Here is a 19,554-nt window from a genome sequence, read left to right as displayed (position 1 = left end):
TGAAAGACACACACACAGTGACACAAGAGTCCTGCCTCATTCACTGCAGCCTTCGGAGACACAGGCAGTGGGAGCCCAGCTGGGCAAATAATGGATTTTTCTGTTTGCAGGTAAAAAGACACTGTGCATCTTAGAATGTCTACCCAGTGGTTAAAGCACTCACCTGGGATGGCAGAGACCCAGGTTCATATCACCTGCTTGGAGCAGGTATTTGAACCCAGGAGTTCCCCCTCCTAGCTGAGTGCTCTCACCACCAGGCTATACACTATTCTGAAGTGGGGGCTCTCAGAATTTGTATTAACTATTCATTGGAGCAGAGACTTGAACTTGTATTAACCTCTCCCAGGTGAGTGCCCTAATCAACAGGCTCTAGAGTCATTCTCTCTCTTGCTCCCTGGCCCAGAGATCGTTCAAGTATTTAACACAGAGTGGAATAGCTTCAACAGGAGAGATGGAGAGAGCATTCCCCCAGAACAGTCTATAACCTACCGATCAGGGCCCTCCCTGCATAATAAACTTACCCAAACAAACAATAATACAAAGCCAATTAAAACAGCTTCAAAAACACTCAAAAAATTTAACAAATTTAAAAAACAAAACAAAAAGAAAAAAGAATCTAATCCTACAAAAAATAATTAAAAAATTAACCTTAAAACAAAGGAAAGCCCCTGCTAACCATACTCGTAATTCTCTTATTAAAACCTCTGGTAAAGCTTGGGTTTACTTCATGCCAAATAGCGGTTATAACAGCAAAAAAAGGAACTATGTTCCTCCCAAATAATACCCCTAAGTAAAAAAATATACCCCAAGACTGTAAAAAGTCTTAAAGACATTTATAATAATCCCCCAAACCAAAACCCTGTGGTGGCAGTGAAACAGATCAAAACTAACAGCAAAAAAAAAATGGGCAGTCACTGTATCTGTTACTGTAATGCCATGAACAGCCTCCAATCTCCAGGCAATGGCCAAAATGCTAAAACCCCTTAACGGCAATATTTTTCAATATAAACAATACGTGCTTTACCGTTCATGGCCAGAAAAAAGTAACCATCCCTAAAATACAGGGCCTGTTAACTACATGGGCATAACCCAAAATCTAAAAAATTGGAAAAAAAAGTAAAGTATTCAAACATTAACAGTATACTAAACATATTTGCTGCTCTAAAAATCCAAATAGGCCACAGGCATTTAAAAATACAAGCAGCTGGCATGATACAAAAACCTAACATAACCCCCAAAATCTATTTAACCTGGTGGAGTCTCATGCAAGTAATGGCCAACCTAGTCCAACCCATAACAAGTGAAAACAAAATGAAAAAACAAAACACATAAACACTGTGGAATTTGGCACGAATGCTCTAGAAAGTTCTATGGCCACCTTAACCCACTTATTATTCTAGTAAACTTGACGTATGGGCTCCTAATCACCCTAAAAACCTAGCGAAACTACAAATAAAAGTGCAGCAAATTACTTTTCATTATAGCCCCACAATTAACAACAAAAAAATGGAGTCTCCTTTGTGGCAGCCCAAGTAATCTACTCTACATACATACTCTCTGCCCCCACAACAACAAAACACTGTAACAACAAATTTAATAATTTTTTCTATTAATTTAAAAATAAATTAATAAAAATTAACAAACCACTTTTAAAAAACCAAAATATTACAAATACAGAAAACCCCTCAAACCATGCATGCCTACAAAAAATAACTAAAACAAAACCAAGAAAAAGTTAACAGCAATCTATTAGTACAATGTTTTCACAAAATAGTCACCTACTGCTAAAAAAAAGTTATCTATAATGTTCCACCCATTTTTAATTGTACTAATATTATGCTGTTATAGCATATATTGTTAAATAAAACAAATATACCGTAAATTAAAACTACACTCAAACATTGTTTCTCAATATGTTGCTTTAAAACAATTATATAAAAACAACCTGTTCAATACCTATAATTTAAACAGTAAAAAATAAAATATTAAACAAAACGCAAGTAAATGTAACTTTTTGTCAGTTCTAAAAGAATAATAATTAGTATAAATATACTCCATTTTCAGTTTTATGTGGTGTTACTTTACTGCTAATTTTACTAAATAATTTAATAAATAAACTATGCATAATGAGTTTGTTTGAAAACAAGTGTTTGCTAACATCCTGTCCCAAACAAACAAACAAACAATGCAGTCATCCTGTTCAACTAAACACCAAACACCAAAAAAGCATCTTGCCTTAAAACAAAACAAAACAAAAACAAAACACCAAAACAAACATCAGTCATGCTTCTCAGCAACTAACAACTAATAGCACACAAAATCTAAAGACAACATAACACAGCACGTCCCATAAACTTTCATAAAAATTATTCACAATAAAAAATAAACAAAAACAAAAAAAACTTTAAACAATGTCTACGTACAACAGCATCAAAGCATCAAGTATGTTTGAAGCATGTTTGAACAGCATCAAGTATGTCTGAAGCATTAAGAATGAAAGAATCAGATGCGAGGCGAAGGGTATTGTAGAAAAGCTCAGATCTAGCTTTTCAGTGTCCTCTGATTCTGGGCATTTCAGTTTTCGGGCACCCTATTGGTGACACTTAAGCACAATTGTCAACTTCAAGCATTCAAATTTCACTATTCAGGCCAGAAAAAATAATGAGCTTGGGTTAAAAATGATGAGATTTAAAAAACTAGGTTTGAAATCTTTATTTGCCTTCTGTCTTGCAAGTCTCCAGGATTCATGTCTTCAAGTCATTCTCCACAACTATGAGTCTAGACATTTCTTTATTTAAGTAAAGCCAAGATTCTCACATGACACCAGGAGCTGAGGCTTTCAGAAAAGCTCCTTATAAGTCCCAGGATATCTGAAATTCATTAGGGTTGGCAACACTGTGTGAGACCAGGTTGTGAGAGGCACTTGAAATTGCAAAATGTGGGGGCCTAATACCCCTGATAATCAGACCCTAATGTAAGTTTGGGTTTCAAAGATGAAGGCATCCAATATTAGTGAACACTCTTGGAACATTTGGCCTAGATGGCTATTTTACATCAGTCTTCCCCAGTGTGTATGTTGGGGAGGTATTCATCCTGGCCTCATTGAAGTCAATGGAAAAACTCACATTGATTTCAATGGGGACAGGATTTCACCTCCATTGTTTTCAGGTAATAAAGTAGAAGCACTGAAGATTGAGGTGTCAAAAGTGGTGCTGGAGCACAGCGATAAGATACAGAGGAAAAAGGCATCGGGACTAGGCAGCGTTCATCCAAGAGTTCTAAAGGATCTTAAGAATGAAGTGGCTGAGCTGCTGAAAATCATCTGATGAAAGCCAGCTAATTCAATCATTAAATGAACGGTTATATATTAGCTATGCAAAGCTACTTATTAATTAATGCTAAATATTATTAGTACTACAGAGAACCAGAAGGTAGCCAATTTTGAACCTATTTTAAAAGGCACAATAAAGTTGATCCTGGAATTGATATTTAAAGGATATAAGGCACCTAGGTGAATGTCATCGAATAAGCTGGTCCTATAAAAGTGGTTCAAGGTCCAACTCCTGATCCCTAGGCTAAGGCATTCTGGGACTTGTAATCCAAAGGGACCATGAGAACACTGGATTGGGGAGCAATGTATGCTGGATAAAGGGGCAGGAATATCATAAAGTTTCTTTTGCTCTAGTAAGAGAGAGACCAGGAAAGAGTCAGAATCTCTTGTGATTGTCTCTACCTGAAGGAAATAGGACCTGTTATTGGGTTTCTCCAAGCAAAAGGTCTGGTAAGGGTTTAGGAAAAACCTGGGGAGGCCTACAAGGACTATGTAAACCAACTTGAGACAGTGTTGTGTTTTGGGCTAGAAAACTAGAGACTGGGGGAAACAACTGTGTATGGGTCTCTATCACAGGGTTCTGGAAGTAACTCAGTTTAGTTTGTTCAGACTCTTGCTTCTCCCAGGAAGGAAGGTGCTTTGGAGTTTGGTGAAAGGACTATACTACCAAAACAAGAAAGGGGAAACTGAGGCAGCAGCTACCATATGATGAAATTACCTTTGATAGAATAAACCTGATCTGATAGAGACAGTTTGGTATCTGGGAAGCACAATTTGCCACTTGATTCTGCTAGATTTCTATCAGAGCATCAGTACAATAATATTTGGTATTATTTACTAGATGATCGGGTAATGGTATAGCAGATGCAGTTTAAGGTATATAAGCACAAAACATTTCACACTGGAGGGAATTGCTTGTCACTGTTAACAGTGGTGGGTCAGACTTCCGCAGTGCTGTGTGCATTATAAGTTACATACGTACCAGCATGTGTCTCTCCATGGTTTAAATGAGGTGCAGATACAGTTAAGGTGATGTTTCTGGTTTGCTGCTGTACTTTGAAGGTGATGCTGTAGACTCCACTGTCATTGAGCTGCAGGTTCTGAAGGAGCAAAGAAGCATTTTCATGGAAAAATACACTTCGGTTTTGGTATGCAGGATGTGTAAAATGAAATCCAGGTCAGAATAATCGCCGCAGCACCCTCATAGCAGTTAGTCCCTGTATAGATGGTGAGAGGATTTGGGATGTTACTGAAATCCCACTGAATTGACAGAGGAGAGAGAAAAGACCCCTTGCTTTTATAGGAGACAGACAGAAGGACAGACTGATCGACAGTTCCATTGACTGAACTCTGAAGGATCTCAATGAAAACAGGCTGGGAGAAACCTGAAATAAATAGAGAGAGACAGATCAGCAAATGACCGGCCCCTGATATCAGGGAAAACTTCCCCCTTAAAATCCATAATGTCTGTAGGAAAACAATACATTAATGCTATTGGTAAAGACAGCTTCCCACAAAATATACAGTGTTATAAACTGCACCAGAACTGGGCACACTGAGTAAACTCTAGCTGCAAGTGTCATGTGTTGTTATATTCCAATAAAATCCTGGTTACATTATCAATATTGTAGCTTCCAGAACAGTGCTTCCCAGGGGTTCACTGAGCTGAAAATTTGAATACAATGAAACCTGCATGTGAGGAGAAGGCAGTAACCTTGGTTCATGCTGAACAACAAATGTCCAGGAGTGTGCTCGACCCTTGACACTTTTGGGGATTGGCTACACAATTGCCACTGACTTCAATTGGAGTATGGACATCTGAGGAGATGATTGGGCATTGTTGATTGAGAAGGCATTATAAGAAAGAGTCAAACCCGAGGTTTCTAAGAATTTCTACCACTCCCATTCCCAATAAATACAAGAAGAATGTACAAATATGAGAGCACTTCTGGGAGAGGATAACAAATATTCTGTCTATCCATCCACTCATTTAAATAACGGTCAAGGCATATCCTCATCACCATAGTATGGAGTGACTGGTGCTGAAGCCCTGTTTGCAATTTTCCTTGGTCATTGGTATCTGTAATTGGTATGTCAGCTGATATGAAAGAGAAGGAGACTTCATTTCTCAATAGAACTGACCAGGTTCAATTAGTAGAGCAAGTCTGCCATTGGTTACACAGTGTTACCCTGTGGGCTTCAAAAAGCTTTCAAGTTCTCACTGGCCCAATTACTTTGAGACTCAAGCAAAAAGTCTCAGTTGCACAGGGTAAATGAGACGGTGCTACATGAATCCAGGCACAGAGACTCCTTATTGTCCCATGGGGAACCTTGAAAAGTCACTAGAAAGGGACCTAGGGAACATGACTATTTAAATATAATTCACTGTACTGAATATTAAAGACAGTGAATATTTCCTGTGAAATTCTGTATATATGAGACAACTCCCTGCAGACAACATGGTCAACCCCCTCTCTCAGACACACAGCTCTTCAAAAGCTCGTGCTAACCACAATGATACCTCTGCGTTAGCGAAAGCGACTCCAACTTCCTGCTTCACTGGTCTTGAGTCTGAGAAAAGACGGGGCTCTTTCTTCTTGTGTTTCTCTGAGCTGTGACCACCAGGTGTTTGAAACACGGAAAAAAAGCTCTATTATCTCCTAAAGCAATCTCTGTTACTACCCTGGCCAGTGGACATAGCTACATGACAAGCCTGCTCTTCCGCACAATGCATTTCTATTACATTATACTGGAGCCCACAGAGATGTATTCTGTTATCCAGATGTAGATCTGTGACAAGTACATCTGTTATAAGATTTTCTTCTTATTCACCACAGTGTCAATCAGGAATGAGTTAACTGAAGTCAATGGACTTTAGAGCTGGCTAAATTCTTTTCTTAAAACAATGGGGTTGTTTTGAAAATGAGTGTTTTGGTCAGCATTGATGACTTTATGATGTTTGTGTAACATTTTGTGATCTTTTAAACATTAAAAAAATCAATATGGTTATCAACATTTTCTTTCAAAAAACAAATTTCAGTTACCATGGTGATAGCACTTGCAGTAATATTTTCAGTAAAATAATTGAAAAAAAATCAGGGACAATTTACTAAAACATGAAAAATGGATCCATTTCAAACAATTCCAAATTCAAACAACTTGGAAATGTCAATTTTTCTTCTGCAAAAATGAATTTTTGATATTTTGACCAGCTTTAATGGAGTTAGACCAGTATAAAACAAACGTAAAAGGAATGGTCTCAATGCACAGATGAGATGATGGTGCAGGGAGGAAGGGTTTAGATTTATTAGGAATTGGGGAATCTTCTGGGAAAGGGGGAGCCTAGACAGGAAAGATGGACTCCCCCTAAACTAAAATGGAACTGGATTGCTGGCACATAAAATTGAAAAAGTCGTAAAGAAGTTTTTCAGCTGTGGCCTGGAGGAAAGTCGATGGGTGTGTATTCAGTGTTGATAAATGCAAAGTAATGCATATTGGAAAACATAATCCCAACCATACATATAAAACGATGGGGTCTAAATTAGCTGTTACCACTCAAGAAAAAGATCTTGGAGTCTTTCTGGATAGTTCTCTGAAAAAATTCACGTGTGGCAGCAGTCAAAAAAGCTAACAGAATGCTGGGAATCATTAGGAAAAGGATATATAATGAAACAGAAAATATATTGTTTCTTTAAAAATCCATGGTAAGCCCACATTTTGAATAGTGTATGCAGATCTGGTTGCCCCATTTCAAAAAAGATATATTGGAATTGGAAAATGTACAGAGAAGGGCAATAAAAATGATTAATAGATTAATAAGATTGGGACTTTTCAGCTTGGAAAAGAGATGACTAAGAGGGGGATATGATAGAGGTTTATAAAATCATGACTGGTGTGGAAAAGTAAAGAATGAAGTGTTATTTACTCCTTTTTATAACACAAAAACTAGGGGTCACCAAATGAAATTAATAGGCCACAGGTTTAAATGAACAAAAGGAAGTACTTTTCACACAATGCGCTGTCAACCTGTGGAACTCCTTGCCAGAGGATTTTGTGAAGGGGAAGACTATAATAGGGTTAGAAAAAGATAACTTCATGAAGGCTAGGTCCATCAATGGGTGCCATTAACCGGCAACACAAGCACTGTGCATGAGAGAAATTTATTAGGGGAAAAAGGAACACAAATTGAATGTGGGAAAACAGGAATAACAACTGTGACCCTTCCGTGCCTAGGGGTAGCCACCTGAAAATGCCAAAGTCAGGGCAGGCTGTAAAAGGAGAGCAGATTCTCCCAGCACTGGTGGGTGACAGTGCTTCTGATTCCCCACACTGGTTCTCAAGAAGCCAGTACACAAATACACACAGCCCCCTTTACTGCATTTCAGTCTCTGGCTCCCAATCAGCCACTAGGTCCAGTAAAGAGACCAGCTATTTAAACTCTATGCTCTTTACCAAAAAGGTTCCCCCGACCCCAAAGGGTCACCCACAGCACCATTTCAATATAAGTTTTGATCTTACCCAAAATACCACACTGCCAGCCAATCCTTTAATAACTAAAACTAAAGGAAATCTGCTGCGTCTGACCCATTGAGCCCATACCATTCAGTCTTGAGGACTAGGCAACTCCATTAGACAGAGCTGAAGATAGGATGGGAGGAGGAAAAGTAGCTACTGAGAGAGCATCTCCAGCGCAACCTCATCCCAGTTCAATTCTTACATGAAAAGTGGTTCAGTACAACTCACTGTTCCTTCTTTTTATTCCTCACCTGTTCCCCATATTGGATTTCGTGGGCAGGGGGTTATTTGCCCACTGTTGTGGGAGGAGGATTTAGAAGTTTTCAAACTTCCTTGGACTTGAAAGGACTTCAAGAGACCACATATTCTCCTTTAAACAGACAAACAGCTTAAAACAAAACAACACGATGAAGCAAAACCTGATCATAAATTGGAGTTACATAACGGGATGGGCACAGTGGAGATACGTGGAGTCCTTCTTTGGCCTCGGAGTGGTGGTAGAGCTACTCCATGACAAGTCCTGCAGAATTAGCACTACAAATCCTCCACTCCTGCTATCTTCCTGACTCCACTGGTTACCTAAATACCCCCAAATTTAGGGGTGAACAGTTTTTGGGGGGTTAGTTTGGGCCTTTTCCTCCATATCACACTGATAGTGCAAATAACTGGGTTGGTTATAAGTCACAGATGAATTACTGCACTCGTTTCACTGGATACAGGAAAAAGAGGAAGGGGGCAGAGCTATATTTTTCTATTGGCCTTTACTTTTATTTGACCAGATTTCTGTTGCTCAGACAGCTCTCCTGCTAGTGTTCGGCAATGAAATACACAGCACTGGGCCAGAGAGTCTATCTTGCAGGTATGAGTGAACAACCTCAACTGCTAATTGGAAATTTTCCATATGAGGGGCTCCATTCAGTGCAAACTGGCAGAAGCTCCATGAGTATCCGGGGGTATGACAGCACCAGAGGAAGTCTCCCATTCCAAAGGGCAACTTTCCTCTTGGTTACAATTGTGGAATGCTTTTGTGGTCACACTACCAGGGGGACAGATATTGTGACTTAAACCTTTCAGATGCTCCTCCAATGCCCAGCTAGCAGGAGGGTGTCAGAGAAAGAAGGATGAAGTGATACCAAAACATAAAGGCTTAAGGCTTGTCTACACACAGTAGACTGAAAATCAAGAAGCAAACTAATTTAATTTAAAAACCCACTTAATTAAATCAATTCAAACATTTTGTTAAGGTTAATTTCAGATCAAGAGTCACCTATCAACTTATCTTAAATTGGTAAATCAATCTGACACTAAATTTGAAAAAGAGTTTGTACCATTTTAAGTAAATTGGTTTCTAAAGGTATTTATGCATTATGTTTGCAGAATTGTGCATCAAGAAATACTAAATCAGTTGTAATTCACGCCTTTTGATATTTTACTGCAAGTCTGTATGAGGACATTCTTGTTTTATTTTAAGAGTGCTGTCTATTGATTTAACTTAAGTTGGTTTCCACCAACTTCAGCTAAATCAAAGGACATTTGTATTCCAGTGCAGTTATTTGAGTGCAAGTCTGTGTGCAGACCTGCCCGAGAGCTTCCTGCTGAGAGCTCCATTATGGGATTGAAGTTGTCCACTGGGGAACAGTGGCATGGGGAGCTGAATATTTCTGGCTGTCCCTCCCTAGTACATAAGAATTTGGGGGAGGACAGGGCTCTCTCACCTCAGTATAAAACTCAGTAGCTGGGTTGTACCGGAGCCTCACAGAAGGGTAAGAGTGCAGGAACTGGGGATGCAAAACCAACCATCAGTAGAAACAGTAGGGAGCCAGGGCCCCTTCCACATGCATTGATTCCAACTCCTGGGAGATTAAAAACCTGGCCTGGCCCAAGCAACATTTGTGGGGCAGAAGGTCCAGAGCCTCCCTCCATCACTGTATTTCCTCTGTCTCTCTTTCTACAAGGTTTCCTCTACCACCTTCCCTCCCTTTAAAGCTGCACAGCATAGAGAGCTACCCTGGGCTTCCCACTCCCTGCGTTTCTCCAGCTGCATTGCTGCTCGTTCCCCACACCCACAGGGCCTGGGAAAGGGTGGGAGAGAAGGATTTTTCTCCTTTGCAAACTGGACTGTCTTAGTCCCACAATAGCAAGTTTGCATCCAAGAGCAGCCTTCGTGTTAAACACTAGAAACAAGGACTGTTGTACGCACGGGTAATGACAGGATAGTCACGGTTGCATTCTCTCTGCTGTATCAGGAGGTGGGTGATTTGCTGATCTCTATTTGTGTCGGTTAATTGCAGGTTCATCCCAGGCTCTTCTCACTGACGTCCGTCAGGATTCAATCAATGGAACTGTTGGTCAGTCTGTCCTCCTGCCCGACTCCTACAGACTCTAGGGGCCATTTCCCTCTCCTCTGTCCGTTCTGTGGTATTTCAGTAACTTCCCTGATCCACTCCCCATTTACACAATGACTAACTGCTCTGAGGGTGCTGAGGGGATCCCCTCCCACTGCTCTGGATATAATTATAGACATCTCGTATACCAAAACCGGACAGTATTTTTCCATAAAAATGCTTCTTTGCTCCTTCAGAACCTGCGTATCAATGATAGCGGAGTCTACAGCATCACTTTCAAAGTACAGCAGCAAAACAGTAACATCCCATTAACTGTATCTGCACCTCATTTTAACCATGGAGATGCCGATAGTGGAGGGTATGTGATGGGTGTTAAGCATAGATTGAAGGCACTGACCCATCAAGAATGCCTCAATTCACTGTAGACATCTCTATATTGAAATAGACAAATATATCAATATTTATAGCTGTGTACCTATATTATTTAACTCTCACTGGGGAAATTTCTAAATAAGCATCTCTTACATCCTGATTCCAGTTCAGCAGCACTTTTAAAATGCAAGTCTAATTGCAGATGATTACAAAAGTCCTAGACCCCAGAAAAAAAACAATGTATCCAATTTCCCTGAAATAATGGTGTCTGGAGACTGTCTACAATATAGACCTTTGACAGCCAGATGCCGGGACTGGACGACAGGGGATGGATCACTTGATGACTGCCCTGTTCTGTTTATCCCTTTGAAGCATCTAGCATTGGCCGCTGTTGGATGACAGGATACTGGGCTAGAGGGACCATTGATCTGACTTTGTGTGGCTATTCTTATGGTCACACTCTCCGGGGCCAATTTATTAGCAATTGTAGCTCTTTTACAAAGAGTTACAACTTCAACAATAGACAACTCTTCAAATAAATAAAGATGGCAGTTTGAAAGTGAATGCCGTATTCCTCTGATGTGCTACTGATGGGACCACTTCTGCAACCTCTGCTCAAATGAGTAAGGGCTGCAGAATCAAGGTCTAAATCTTTATCTCCCTGATGTTTTTCATTTCTGGCTCAGTGTTTTTTCCCCCTAGACATGCTCACAGTTGCCTTCACCACAGCAAAGTTTTGAATTGTGCTGATGAAATAAGAGTTGGCTGTCCCCATGTGTCCCGTAACAGCTTTGAAGAGGGGTCTGCAGAGTTCTTTATAAGTAGAATGTGTGGAATCCTCTAAACTCCAGAATAGAATTGGAAGAGTTCCATGGCTGAGGTTACAGAGAAGAATCAGACTATTTCGCAGTCACATACTGATAGGGCTTTTCTTCCATACATCTCCAAGTGCTTTACTACAAGTAAGCACATATTTCCCCCATTTTAGAATCTGAAAACTAAGCCAAAGAGAGGTGAAGTTGGGGTGATGTAGACATCATGATAGAACCAGAAACAGAGACTAGGTGCTGTTTAATTGTGGTGTAGATGTTTAGGCTCGATGCAGTCCGAGCTCTGAGACCCTCCAACATCACAGGATCCTAGAGCCCAGCTTCCAGATTGGCCCCAAACATCTACACTGCAATTAAACATCCCGTTAGCCCGAGCCTCATAACCCCAAGTCAGCTGGACCAGCCAGTCATTGGTGTCTAATTACAGAGTAGACATACCCAGAGAATATCCAGAAGGTTTGACCCTTGCAGGGTTTTTTCTTTCTTTCAGATGGACAGGTCTGAAAGTAACGCCATTAAATATAAGGTACTGAGACTCGTTGCCAGAATATATGGGGAATATAATATATCACCAATAGTAACACTGGGAAATTACGCTTGTTGTATAACTAGTGCATTGCTGAATATCAGTATTAAAGCTGGGTGGAAAAATGGAATTTCATTCCATGGGTAATGCCAACATTTCAAAATGTCCTTTCATTCTGAATTCTAACAAGAAGTTGAAATTTACTGCAAAACAATCATTCAAGAATATTTCATTTTGGAAACACCTGCATGACTTAAAGAAACATTTCATTTCAATTAGGGTGAAATGTTTTGTTCTGATATGGTCAAAAACATTTCTTTTTGATTTGTATGTTAATGTAATAGTGGAAATGTTTAAACTTTTATATTGCAGCACGGTTATGATGCGGGTTGGGAAAAATCTCACTAAAGCTGATGGGTCCAGCTGCATTCTATTTAGGCGATATGAGGGAACAATTAAAGGCCTCTTTGTTCAGAGATAGCTGAAACAATAGGAGCACCACCCAAAACATAGGCCACATGGTAAGGGCACTCAGGAATCTGAACTAGGTGAGAAGAGGGGTTTCACTATGGGCTGAATGTAAACACAGAAGTGGGGGGCTGATTTGATTGTAGCAGTGTGTGTGAGAGAGAAAGAGGGAACAAAAACTTAATGGAAGCATACTGAGAATCAGCAAAAAAGCCCCAGAAAAACCCTGGAAGCTTTTGGGCAGAGTACTGGCTGAAAGGGGCTTGGAACTATGAGTTAAGAAACCATCCAAAGTTGTTTGGTTCCTGCTGTGTGAAGCAGGACTTTATATGTTGTTCATAACTAAACAGGATTACATCAAAGAAATATCCGACTATCATCAATTTCTCCTCCCTCCTTAAACTCAAGGCCCTGAAAACTGCCTAACTACTTGGGTCAAAAAGGGATAACACATGATAAGTTATAACATTATAGAATATAACCTAAAAGTCTAAATGAATCATTTCAGCCTTATTAAAACTAGCCATTTTGGCCTTAAGGAAATGAAGTGCATCATTAATTTTCAATTGAAACCACCAGCAAAATCAATTCAGACCCTGCAAAATGTTTCTGTTTTGTTGAATCAGCATTTGTTGATAAAAAAACTGTTCAGATGGAACATTTTTGACTGTCTCTAAGTATACAATGTATCAGATTGTAGTAACAGGGATGGAAAAGACACATCACATCATCTACTCTATCTTCCTGCCAGGGCAGGACACAACCCCCAAGTACGTACATACGATTAGGGAACATTAAGGTCAGTGGTCATTGCAGGATGGGGTGGGGCTGATAGGCGCCTATGTAAGAAAAAGCCCTGAATACCTGGACAGTCCCTATAAAATCAGGACATCTGGTCACCCTAAATCACACTGGCCCTCAACAAGGCAAAATAACCACCTAGAAGGACCGATGTCAGGCACTGCGAGAGAGTCCCTGCAGAGGAACGTGTTCCGAGTCAGAAAGGCGAGAAGGAGAACTGCTGTAATGCTGAGACACCTAACAGGGAGTTTTTGTTTGGCAAATGGGGCCCTGACCTGGATGGCCTATAGATGTTACCATGATATAAACACTAAATAATAATCAATCATCAGCACCACAGAACAGACTTGACCTCCCCCTCAAATTAACTACTCCCCTTCCCTTTTACCAGTTCTAATTTCCATCAATAGCCATTTCCTTCTCTACTTTCACATCACCTTTTCTCACTCAGACAAATGCTGCAATAAACCAGTTTGTGATTTAGGAGCAGTGTCTGAGCTAAGCCCTGTGGGCTCTTGCTCGCTCTGGCCAGCTAGCTGGGAGGGGAAGGCTGCAGGGTTTGCTGACGAGGTCTCCAGGGCCACAAAACCCACAGTTTCAGCAGCCAGGCAGGCTTCAAAAGCCTGCATGTAAAGTCAAGTGCTTCTCTTCCCGGAAAGCCACCCTCCAATATCTGCCACCATGTCTGGCGGAGGGAGGAGCGTTAACAGCCGATGTTATATATCCTCCTGTGTCTCAGCACTCACACCGTGTAGTTTTGTAAGTACTATTCAATGGGCATGTCTAGACTAGGAAGTCAGGTCTCGGTTTACAATGTGTTAGCCAGCATGCTTCTAACACCACTGAGCAGGTAGTGTAAAACATCCCACTGATGTTTGAAATGGGCTAAACACAGTCTACACGAAATGGTACGTGGTGTTTAAGATACTTTAAACTACCTATTTTCCCAGTCGAGACAGAGCTATTGTGGATAAGGGTTGCAGAATCATATCCCAATAATTATTGTACTGAAAATAGGCAGTGCTAGTTAGAAGCAGCCTGACAGCTGCTATCATTTGTCTCTGTCTGTCTCCCAGATTAATAAAAAATAGCTCGATAATTTCCAGTAGCCAGGAGCACAGCTCAGGAGTGATATATGCAGTGATGTAAATTACTCAATAGATACGAGTGGGGCAGAAGATACATGAAAGAGGCAGGGTACAATGATCTACTTTGTGCTAGTGAGATATTCTGTGGATAATCAAAATGAAAATGATTCAATTTCTATGCAGAGCAGTCAGAGGTTTCAGTGTGTAATAGTGGGAGGGATCACACAACAAGAAAAGGGGATGTGATTGATCGTAAAGGTGGACAGTCAGCCCAACTTCTTCTGCAGTTGTGGAAACAGGACAAGAATGACTCATAGAAAAGGTGAAAATCAAAGAAAACCGCTCCCTTGGCAGCCCACCAGGGCCAGAGGCTAGTGCCCTGCAGGCATGATGCAGTTTGCATTTATTGTGTGTAGAGTGTGATTATGCATTTGTTCAGTTCTTGGTGTCTCAATCTCTGTAATGAAAGGGCTTTTCTGTCATAATCAGAGGTTTCAAAATGTTATTAGGAGTACCATGGTGAGCTAGCTGTGATCACATTCATTGCAAAGAACAACCTACAGTCACGTAAAAGCAGCTGTCATCATGGAAGGGTCAGGCTAGCGGACTGAAATGGGGCAGATGCTACACTGGAAGAGCACGAGAGAAAGCTGGAGCTGTGGGAAGTTATTGTCCCCCAGTTCGTCTTCATTTCAGTGTTTTGTGTTTTAATTTCACATTTCCTTCTGTATGATTATGTGTCTTTTTATGCCTGAAGCTCTAAAATAAAATGTATACCTGACCATTTAAGCACATAAAAAGGAGAAAAAATCACTTTAATGCAGCCTGTTATTACTAATTACCAAAGTAAGTTTTTATGCTGAATAACTATTTCATTTTTAATTAATTTAGAAAGTCTTTTTCTGGTGTGCACATTGTTTACTGTAGCTTGTTGCAAGAATTCAAAATTCATGATTGGATTCACGGATCATTTTATTCATAGAATCAGGTTTCTGGTGGAAATGCTCATATTTGTTTGTTCAAAATTTGCTTTCCTTAAATATTCTCCAAAACTTGCTTATGGTCATGACAAACCAAATCTTTAGCCAGTCTTAATCAGCAGAGTTCCATTGAAATCAACTGGCTTTTTAATCAATGTAGCTTAATTTAGTTAATTAATGAATTAATCCAAAATAACATAAACCAGTTGTAAACAGATCAAAGAATGTCCGCACAGGAAATTACGTCAGTTTAACAAATCTCGTATTAATATTGATTTTAGTTAAATCAGTGCAAACAGTTGTGTGTGGAGATCACATACCCGTGTTTTATTTTGTTTTACTGTACACCTCTTGTTTTATGACTTTCATCGTCTTCTGCTGACCTGCACCTGTGAAAGTTGTTTGAATAGTTAATATTTTACAGGGACAACAGACATTCTGTGCTTCAGTTAAATCACTTGCATTTATGCAGATTTGTTAACTCTTGTAATCAACAGTCACTGTGTTTTTGAAAACCCAGATATCTATGAGTGACAAAAGGAGAAATGGATTTTTTCCTTTGAGTTAGAGATTTGTGTGTGTGTGTTCTGGGAGCAAAAGGGGGAAAAGTTACTTACAAATAATTCATCGCACATTCCTGAAAGATCCACTGAAAGGTGTCTAAAGATTATGGGGCTGATTCTCTCCTCACTAACATCAGTTTTACACTATGTATCTGCAGCGACTTCAGTGGCATTACTCCTGATTTCCACTGATATAAGTGAGAGGAGAATCAGGACTTTAGGTTTAATCATTTGGATTAACTATAACGTTTTATAGTTCCAGAGGGGTAGCCGTGTTAGTCTGTATACAGCAAAGACAACAAGAGTTCTGTGGCACTTTAAATTAAATTTGTTAGTCTTTAAAGTGCCACAGAACTCTCGTTGTCTATAACGTTTTAGATACACATCCCTCCAAAATACTGTGTCTCCCTGCGACATTTCCTTTTGGTGGCGGTCCTAAACTGTCGGCCACATCTTTGCATACTGTAATAGAGACATCCCCTATTATTATTGGTGATATGGGACAATATATTGTTGCAGTGCCCTGATGTTGAGCTACAACACTCCAATGTTTGTGTCTTGAGTCATAACATGGAGACAACATGCGGCAATGGAACATCACACCAGCACAATGTCATTATGTCCAGCTGCCAGAGAGTTATGATGGGAGGCTCTATCCTGACATTGTGGCAGAAAACACTAAATCAATCCATGTCCCATTAGTTGTCTCATGACAAATTCCCTAGGGTTTCCCTGTGGATCAGGAGCATCCTACACGTTTCAGGACGTGATGTCATGGGAGGGCTTCACTCTGGCCGGGTGGCAGCGGGTGGAGGGTGCATCATATGAACTCCCCAGAAGCCAGTCAGGGTCACTTGGGTTTGTCCTTTTAAAAGTATTTTGAAGAATCTGATGCACCAACAGCGGTGAGTGAGGTGCACAAGCAAGAACACTCACCTTGTACCTTCTACAGCAGATGACCAGCAGCAAGAGAAGCAAGAGGAAACCGAAGCCTCCAGTGATCTGGAGTCCAAGGAGAAGGTCAGGAAATTGGTTGTTGGGTTCAGTTTCTGCCATATAAAGGGAAATATGTTGTCCTGGCATTTTAAAAAGAAATAACTATAGTGGCTTACATATATTTTTCAGAGAAGGTCTTGGTAGGGTACAGGGTTGTGCTAAACTCAGGCGGCTGTGCTAGTATAGAATAGGTGATGACTTCAGATAATGTCCCACAACACTTGTTACTTGGATGTCTAAGCAATGTGGAGCCCTTGTTCCCATTACACCTTGAAAGATGCACACTCAGTGACATAGGAGCCCTGCCTCATTCTCTGCAGCCTTCGGAGACACAGGCAGTGGGAGCCCAGCTGGGCAACTAATGGATTTTTCAGTTGACAGGTAAGAAGCGACTGCCTGCCTTAGAACATCTGGCCTAGTAGTTAAAGCACTCACTTAGCTTCATATCCCCTGCTTGGAGCAGGTATTTGAAGCCAGGAATTCCCCCTCCTAGCTGAGTGCTCACCACCAGGCTATAGACTACTCTGAAGTGGGGACTCTCAATCTCTGCTGTTCAACTTTGCATTATCTACTCATTGTAGCAGACATTTGAACTTGTATCGTCTCCTCCCAGGTGAGTGCCCTAACCAACAGGCTCTAGAGTCACTCTCTCTCTTGCTCCCTGGCCCAGAGACCGTTCAACTATTTAACACAGAGTGGAACAGCTTCAACAGGAGAGATGGAGAGAGGGACCCCCCTGAACAGTCTATAACCTACAGATCAGGGCCCTCCCTGCATAATAAACCTACCCAAACAAACAAAATAAAATAAAAAATATGAGCAACAATAACACAAAACCAATTAAACCCCCTTTAAAAAACACTCGAAAACTTTAAAAAAATTAAAAAAACAAACAAAAAGAAAAATGATCTAATCATACAAAAATTAATTTAAAAATTAACCTTAAAACAAAGTAAAGCCCCTGATAACCATAGTCCCTGTAATTCTCTTATTAAAAACTCTGACAAAGCATGGGTTTGCTTGATGCCAAATATCGGCTGTAACAGCAAAAAAAAAAGGGACTATGTGCCTCCCGAATAATACCCCTAAGTAAGAAAACATATCCTAAGACTCTAAAAAGTCTAAAAATAAAGGCATTTAAAATAATCCCCAAATCCAAAACCCTGTTGCGGCAGTGAAACAGACCAAAACGAACGCCAAAACCAAAAAAAATGGGGAATCACTACATCAATTACGGGAATGCCATTAACAGCCTCCAATCTCCAGGCAATGGCCAAAAAGTTAAAACCCCTAAAGAGCAACATTTTTTCAAAATAAACTGTACGTGCTTTACAGTTCACAGACAGTAAAAATTAACCATCTATAAAATACAGTACCTGTTAACTACCTGCACAGGACCCAAAATCCAAAAAATTGCAAAAAAAGTAAAGTATTCAAACATTAACAGTATACTAAACATATTTGCTGCTCCAGAAAACCAAATAGGCTGCAGGCATTTAAAAATACAAGCAGCTGGCATAATACAAAAACCTAACAAAACCCCCTAAATCTATCTAACCTGATGGAGTCTCATGCAAGTAATGGCCAACTCACTCCAACCCATAACAAGTCAAAACAAAACAGAAAAAATAAAACACATAAACATTGTGACATTTGGCACGAATGCCCTGCAAAATTGTGCGGCCACCTTAACCCCCTTATTATTCCAGCAAACTTGAGGTATGGGCTCATAACCATCCCAAAAGCCTAGCAAAACTACAAAAAAAGTGCAGCAAATTACTTTTTATTCTAGCCCCACAACTAACTACAACAACAACAACAAGAATGGAGTCCCCTTTGTAGTAAGTCTCAGGCAAGTAACCTACTCTACGTACATGATATCTGCCCCAAAATCAACAACAAAACAAAGAAACCACTGTAACAATGAATTTAATAATTTTTCCTATTAATTTAAAAATAAATTAAAAAAAATTCACAAACCACTTTAAAAAAACCCAGGTATCACAACAAACACAAATAAACCCTCAAATCATGCATGCCAATAAAAAATAACTAAAACAACCAAAAAAAATGAACATACCATTAGTAGAATGTTTTCAAAAAATAGTCACCTACCACTAAACAAAAGTTATCTATAATGTTCCACCCATTCTTACTTGTACTAATATTATGCTGTTTATAACTTGTAACAATATAGCATATATTGTTAAATACAACAAAAATACCTTAAATAAAAACCACAAACAAACATTGTTTCTCAATATGTTGCTTTAACACAATTATATAAAAACAACCCATTCAATACCTATAATTTAAAAAATAAAAAATAAAATATTAAAAAAATCCCAAGTAAATGTAACTTTTTGTCAATTCTAATATATATTTAAATAATAATTAGCACAAGTATACTCCATTTTTGGTTTTGTGTGGTGTTACTTTATTGCTAATTTTGCTAAATAATTTAATAAATAAGTTATGCATAACATGTTTGTTTAAAAACAAATGTTTGCTAACATCCTGTCTTAAAAACAAAAAACCCACCAATGCAGTCTTCCTGTTTAACTAAAAACCAAAAAAACCCACCCAACACCAGAAAAGGGTCCTGCCTTAAAACAAAAACAAAACGACAAAACAAACAGTCATGCTTACTAGTAACTAATAACCACACAAAATCTAAAGACAGCATAACACAGCACGTCCCATAAATTTTCATAAAAACTAATCATTATAAAAAACAAA

The sequence above is a fragment of the Emydura macquarii genome, unplaced genomic scaffold (assembly GCF_026122565.2).
Source record: "Emydura macquarii macquarii isolate MOO-44397 ecotype Brisbane River unplaced genomic scaffold, CSIRO-AGI_Emac_v2 contig_1253, whole genome shotgun sequence".
Classification (NCBI taxonomy): Eukaryota; Metazoa; Chordata; order Testudines; family Chelidae; genus Emydura; species Emydura macquarii.
Note: the sequence above shows the minus strand (reverse complement) of the source record.